The sequence below is a fragment of the Mizuhopecten yessoensis genome, unplaced genomic scaffold (genome assembly GCF_002113885.1).
Source record: "Mizuhopecten yessoensis strain PY_sf001 unplaced genomic scaffold, ASM211388v2 scaffold2599, whole genome shotgun sequence".
Classification (NCBI taxonomy): Eukaryota; Metazoa; Mollusca; class Bivalvia; order Pectinida; family Pectinidae; genus Mizuhopecten; species Mizuhopecten yessoensis.
The window spans coordinates 117,628-125,806 of NW_018404626.1; positions in this window are offsets into that span (position 1 = coordinate 117,628).

Genomic DNA, 8,179 nt, shown 5'->3' on the forward strand with positions numbered 1-8,179 from the left:
GCTAGATACTTCCTAACAATGAAACACTAGAGATCTCTCTAGACACTTCCTAACATTGAAACACTAGAGATCTCTCTAGATACTTCCTAACAATGAAACACTAGGGAATTATTTAGATACTTCCTATCATTGAAACACTAGGGATCTCTCTAGATACTTCGTAACATTGAATCACTAGATCTCTCAAGATACTTCCTAACATTGAAGCACAGGGGATCTCTCTAGATACTTCCTAATATTGAAGCACAAAGGATCTCTCTAGATAATTCCTAACCTTGAATCAAAAGGGATCTCTCTAGATTCTTCCTAGCAATGAAACACTAGGGAATTATTTAGATAATTCCTAAGATTGAATCACTAGGGATCTCTCTAGATACTTTCTAACATTGAAACACTAGGGATCTCTCTAGATACTTCCTAACATTGAAACACTAGGGATATTTCTTGATACTTCCTAACATTGAAACACTAGAGATCTCTCAGGATACTTCCTAACATTAAAACACTAGGGATCTTTCTAGATACTTCCTAACATTGAAGCCCTAGGGATCTTTCTAGATACTTCCTAGCATTGAATCACTTAGGATCTCTCTAGATACTTCCTAACATTGAATCACTAGGGATCTCTCTAGATATTTTCTAACATTGAAACATTCGGGATCTCTCTAGATATTTTCTAACATTGAAACACTAGAGATCTCTCTAGATACTTCCTAACATTGAAACACTAGGGATCTTTCTAGATACTTCCTAACATTGAAGCCCTAGGGATCTCTCTAGATACTTCTTAGCATTGAATCACTTGGGATCCCTCTAGATACTTCCTAACATTGAATCACTAGGGATCTCTCTAAATATTTTCTAACATTGAAACACTAGGGATCTCTCTAGATACTTCCTAACATTGAATCACTAGGGATCTCTCTAGATACTTTCTGACATTGAAAGACTAGGGATATTTCTTGATACTTCCTAACATTGAAACACAAGAGATCTCTCTAGATACTTCCTAGCATTGAATCACTAGGGATCTCTCTAGATACTTTCTAACATTGATACACTAAGGATCTCTCTAGATACTTCCTAACATTGAATCACTAGGGATCTCTCTAGATACTTCCTAACAACAATTTAGTTGTATCGTGCCGTGCTTGGAAATAACTCACATTTCACCATATTATTGAACGTTCGCCATGAATTCTGTCCCTAAGCCGGGACAACCGAAGTCCTCAAACATAGTTAAAAAAAAAAAAAAGTTATTGTCCCTGCAAAACGTTCTGCATTTCGGATCATCCAACTGTATGTGTTTAAAGGCTACTAAATGTGTTTTCTAGCGCCTCAATTGCCAATGCCTCAATTTGACCTTAGTGTTGAACGTACGCCCAATTGAAGAATCTGTACCAAGGCCGGAATATACCAAAGTTCATAAAATGACTCGTCGGTATAATGTGACCGGGCGGAATACTGTGCTGGGTCCTTCGGCATGATATTTCAGTGAGGTAGCACTATAAAGTAGGCATCGGATCCGCTCTTTTGCAATGAGGCACATAATCCAACATATTGCCTCCAGCAAACATACACACATGCACGCATACATTACACACATGGAGGCACGTCTTTAATTAACCTTAGCTGTTACTAGGACGTTAAACTTAATCAAACCTTTAAGAACAAAGCTTTCGGCATGGTATTTCAGTGAAGTAGCACTCTAAAATCATCATGAGATCTGCGCCATCGCAAGGAGGAAAAGTAACCATCATACTGAACATGAGCTTTCTTTTACGCCATATATCAGAAGGCCCAATGTAAGTGCATATGTATATGTGGAAATCTATAAAAAAGGAAAACGAAAAAATAGCAATGAAAATATGTTATGGTTGGAATGAATTAAAGGGTGCTTAGAGAATTAATTTTTGTCTGAAATAATTATTAAACATTTAAATTCATGACAAAGCCACTTGCGATGGTCGATGGTGTATATACGAGTATTTATTCAAGATTTATTAAGTTTTCATTTAAAATGTATATAAGTGTTGTAACGAAGTGCCAAATGCAAACGATACTTTATATATTTATACTGCTGTAATTAGCATTCGATTCCCAAAATGATTTGTTTCATGATTTTTATATGAAATGCAGTAATTAAAAAAAAAAAAAAAGCGTGATATGTTAAGTATATGTCAGTTTTTTACGCAATGAACATAAAAATCAAGACTATATTACTTTTAATCAAGGTGAAAAATGATTGTGGTTGTTAAATAACAACGAACCAAAAATGTGCAACAAATTGCTAGGAAGTGATATTGATAATAACGCATGTTTGAGTATCATAGCATCTGCTGTTGGAACAATTCGGGAAATGAAATGTTTAAACATGCATTAAATAGAACTTGAATAAAAGTGATTATATATATATATAATTGATAAAAATATACATTAAATGTATTTTTTTGCTATTGATGATATTTAGATGTAACCCTGGGCAGGTTCTGGGAAAGAAAAGACCGACTACATTCCACTGCATGTCGTCAGAGGCGACTAATATGGACCCTTGCAGAATCAGGGGTTTTCTTCCGTCTCTCGTTAAGGAGATATTGAAAAACAATTAAGTTAATAATATGACGCTATTGTTGCGAGGACGTTCAACTCCAAACAAACCAAAAAAACATCACAGGGGAAAAGAATTGACTTAGTTCATAACTTACAACGAAGCAGTGATATGACGTCTTTTGTTGAAGCTATTGCGAAATGAAATTCTTCAACTAGTAAAACCCTGTTTTTCAAAAACAAATGATCTGTGTATATATGGTATAAATATATTAAATGTATTTTGATTGTTTTGAATGTTATTAAGGTGTCCTTGTTTAGGGAAGGAATTGACCTTCTGTATCCCTCCGATCTGAACGCATTACCATCGAGTTTTATAGTATCGGTTGTGAAATTATTGGCGAAAAAATTAAATTATTTAGCTTGTATAAAAATGAGGTTTTAAAAACCAATGATCTGTGCATATTTGATATAAAATGTATTGAATATATTTTGATTGTTTTGGATGATATCAAAATGTAACCCTGTTTGGGGGAGGCAAGATCTGCTTATCCCACTGGTGTCGTCAGAGGCTACCAGGGTGGGGATTCTATTATTGTCTTCTATCAGAGAACATTGAAAAGTCCGAAACTGATCTGCTCCTCACATTGTAACCTTTTGGTTTCGTCTTTTCTTGTTTTCACTTGCCTTCTCTTTTCTGTTGGTGGTGTTTCCTTAGTCATCCGTCTGCATATGAACTTAGGTGATGCAAAGACGTTAAACAAACGACCAATATGTGTGTGTCGATAACGACTTTAAATTATTGTAGGGTAATGTATGGAAAGATGTGTGAAAGACTAAGTTATTTTATCGAGAAGCATAGTGGAAAGCACACTGGCCTTTCACAAAGACAGCCGGGGCTCAAATCCCCATTCGAGTGTGAATAGATACTGTGTCACCTTCTCAAACACTTGGGTTTTCTACAACATTAAGACCCCTTGTGTGCTTCCATCCAGGAAAACAAGAAAAAAAACTGTGAGTTAAAAAATTATTATGGTTATACATTTATTGAAGTTTATTGAAATAAATGATTTGTTAAACTGTTGTGTATGCGTGGACTATTTCATTTATTCTGCAAAATGTCAAAATTATTTATTTTTCCTAATGCTAAAATAGAATCACAAGCTACTGCTAAAGACGCTGAAGAAACATGATGAGTGTTACAAATCTATCCACAACAAGTATCACAGTATTATTTTAAAGCTAGAAAAAGAAAATACAGACTTAAAGTTTCGTTAACACACCTCAATGGAACTGGAGCCTAGACCGCTCGGGTACCCTGACTGCTCCTAATTTCAAGAATATCCCATAGCTTAAGAAACTAATTGTAACAGCATTATTGAAGCTTGAAAAATCTTCTCTTTAATTTCAGCAATGCTTTCCTATCGAAAATGTCAGCTTTGAACTTCTGTTTAGTTAAGGAACGTTCCTGAAACTTGGGCCTATTACAGTACTCAAGATTTATTCTTCTTCGACTTAACTAATCAATCAACACTTGATACGATATAATTCGATGTTCTGTTATACCGCTTTATCATAACCTAATCTGTAGGTCGTCTCAAAGCGGTTTAAAAAATATTATCCGTGGTTATTGGTCCTTTGCAACCAGCCATTATCTTTCTCAACTCCCTGGGGAGCAACCAGCGTGAAGTTGGTTACTTATTCAATATTGGGCTAGCCCAATATTGGACCGGATCAATGTTGTGCTGGCGCAATATTGGGCTAGTTTGATATTCAAATGTACCTAACATAATAGTTCTTATGCCTCTTTTTCACACCTATACCACAACTGGGCATCTTCTAATGTATCCACATGCAAAACGGCATCTGTACCTAACATAATAGTTCTTATGCCACTTTTTCACACCTATACCACAACTGGGCATCTTCTAAGGGATCCACATGCAAAACGGCATCAACGATACCCCAGGCTAAAGATTCCCACTGGGCATCATTTCGAATTTCAGTACATAATCGTTAATTTTTCGTTTTCAACAAGCCACGGCATATTGTTATAGGTCTTATGCCGCTTTTTTTCACCTCTACCACAACTGGGCATCTTCTAATGTATCCACATGCAAAACGGCATCAACGATACCCCAGGCTCAAGATGCCCACTGGGCATCATTTCGAATTTCAGTACATAATCGTTAATTTTTCGTTTTCAACAAGCCACGGCATATTGTTATAGGTCTTATGCCGCTTTCTTTCACCTCTACCACAACTGGGCATCTTCTAATGTATCCACATGCAAAACGGCATCAACGATACCCCAGGCTAAAGATGCCCACTGGGTATCATTTCGAATATCAGTACATAATCGTTAATTTTTCGTTTTCAACAGGCCACGGCATATTGTTATAGGTCTTATGCCCCTTTTTCACACCTATACCACAACTGGGCATCTTCTAATGTGTCCACATGCAAAACGGCATCAACGATAACCCAGGCTAAAGATGCCCAATGGGCATCCTTTCGAATTTCAGTACATAATCGTTAATTTTTCGTTTTCAACAGGCCACGGCATACTGTTATAGGTCTTATACCCCTTTTTCACACCTATACCACAACTGGGCATCTTCTAAGGTATCTACATGCAAAACGGCATCAACGATACCCCAGGCTAAAGATGCCCACTGGGCATCATTTCGAATTTCAGTACATAATCGTTAATTTTTCGTTTTCAACAGGCCACGGCATATTGTTATAGGTCTTATGCCGCTTTTTCACACCTATACCACAACTGGGCATCTTCTAAGGTATCCACATGCAAAACGGCATCAACGATACCCCAGGCTAAAGATGCCCACTGGGCATCATTTCGAATTTCAGTACAGAATCGTTAATTTTTCGTTTTCAACATGCCAGGGCATATTGTTATAGGTCTTATGCCGCTTTTTAACACCTATACCACGCATTGGCATCTTCTAAGGTAACCACATGCAAAAGGGCATCAACGATACCTTAGGCTACAGATGCCCACTGGGCATCATTTCGAATTTCAGTACATAATCGATCATGTTTCGTTTTCAACAGGCCACGGCATATTGTTATAGGTCTTGTGCCGTTTTTTCACACCCACACCAGATACCCCAGGCTAAAGATTCCCACTGGGCATCATTTCGAATTTCCGTACACAATCGATCATTTTTCGTTTTAAACAGGCCACAGCATATTGTTATAGGTCTTATGCCGATTTTTCACACCTATACCACAACTGGACATCTTCTAAGTTATCCACATGCAAAGCGACATCAACGATACCCCAGGCTAAAGATACCCACTGGACATAATTTCGAATTTCAGTACATAATCGTTATTTTTTCGTTTTCAACAGGCCACGGCATATTGTTACAGGTCTTATGCCGCTTTTTCACACCTATACCACAACTGGACATCTTCTAAGTTATCCACATGCAAAGCGACATCAACGATACCCCAGGCTAAAGATGCCCACTGGACATAATTTCGAATTTCAGTACATAATCGTTAATTTTTCGTTTCCAACAGGCCACGGCATATTGTTATAGGTCTTGTGCCGTTTTTTCACACCCACACCACAATTGGGCATCTTCTCATGTGTCCACATGCAAAATGGCATCAACGATACCCCAGGCTAAAGATACCCACTGGACATAATTTCGAATTTCAGTACATAATCGATAATTTTTCGTTTTCAACAGGCCACAGCATATTGTTATAGGTCTTATGCCGTTTTTTCACACCCACACCACAACTGGGCATCTTCTCATGTGTCCACATGCAAAACGGCATCAACGATACCCCAGGCTAAAGATGCACACTGGGCATCATTTCGAATTTCAGTACATAATCGATCATTTTTCGTTTTCAACAGGCCACGGCATATTGTTATAGGTCTTATGCCGCTCTTTCACACCTATACCACAACTGGGCATCTTCTAAGTTATCCACATGCAAAGCGACATCAACGATACCCCTGCTAAGGATGCCCACTGGACATAATTTCGAATTTCAGGACAAAATCGTTAATTTTTTCGTTTTCAACAGGCCACGGCATATTGTTATAGGTCTTATGCCGCTTTTTCACACCTATACCACAACTGGACATCTTCTAAGGTATCCACATGCAAAACGGCATCAACGATACTCCTGCTAAGGATGCTCACTGGGCACTTTTGCAAATTTTAGCCTAGTCTCATTAAGCTTTTGTTTTGAACCTGCAAGAGCACATTTGTACAGGTCTTATGCCGCTTTATCACACCTATATAGTTACAGGGCATCGTCTAATGTAATGACATTCATATTCAAACGGTCAACAACTATACCCAATGCTAAAGATGCATTTTTCGAATTGATGTCTATTTTTTTTCAATGAGGAAGGGCGCATCGTTAAACCTCTTATGCAACTTTTTAAGAAATATTATATAACCTTCTTTTACATTATGAGAATGCAGTTTCATGCAAGCATATATAACAATTAGGTTATGAACTATTTAAATCATAATGCAGTATATAATATCAAAATCTGAATTGAAAGAAACAATTAAAACCAAAACAAATTTACTATTCTTGCATTTTTTGTCTTTATCTCCCCTAGGTTGTCAACTCGGATACAGTTGTAGCCAACTCTCGCGAGAATACGCAAAACGATAATGAAACTAGGTGTTGCATGGTGGCCCACGACCGATTAAATATTTTGAGCATAAATTGATTAATTGGCATAAAATACACATTAAAACAATGTTATTCCTCAAAAAGGACCAATTTGTGTCTGCAGCGCCCCATACATTGATTTTCAGGATGTCCAGGACCTTTCATGCATTATATTTCGAAATACACAAAACGAAATAAAATTCTCCTTCCGTAGTTAAATGGCACTTTCAATACCCTTTCCGATGGTACATTGTAATTACCCATGTGTCATGTCATTTTCTTGCAAATTACATTTTTACTCGGTATTTGTCATAAAAAAAATACATTTTGATTTTTACATTTTTCTTTTAAGTGACAGGACTAGCATGATACAGGTCGGGTTCCATCAATTTTTTACACCTAAATTCTCTAGGTACCCATTTTTCTTGCAAATAGATCTTGAAAAGATGTTTCACTGAATTTGCCCACTTTACGGAACTTCTTTCCCCGTACCCCCTTGTCTTTTTGCTAAATATCAAAATACTGAAAGTTCGGATGACGACTGTCACACGATCATAGAGAGAGTATTGTGCATTAATTTTCAATAATAATTCGACTAGAATTTAGTATGGGACATTATGGGGAGATGAGAATAAGATTTTGTATAAACTAGGAATGTGACCCATGTATAATAACTTCAGTTGGACCTTAAAAAGGGCTGCTTCAGACATGAAATATGCATCCATTCGTTTCCGAATCTTTTCTTCAGGTTGGTAAGAATGGATTTTAGAAGGTTTATGTAGCACAATCAGTAAAGTGTTTATGTGTGAAATTTTGATTACTAGCACGGTATGTACGCTGTCACCGTCATCAGACAAATGACCAGTGAAACGTACATGTACAGTTGGGAGCAAACTTAACTTGGTAGCCTAGTGTATTGGTGGAGTCAACACCGAAGTGAACTGGAGTGCACTTCAAT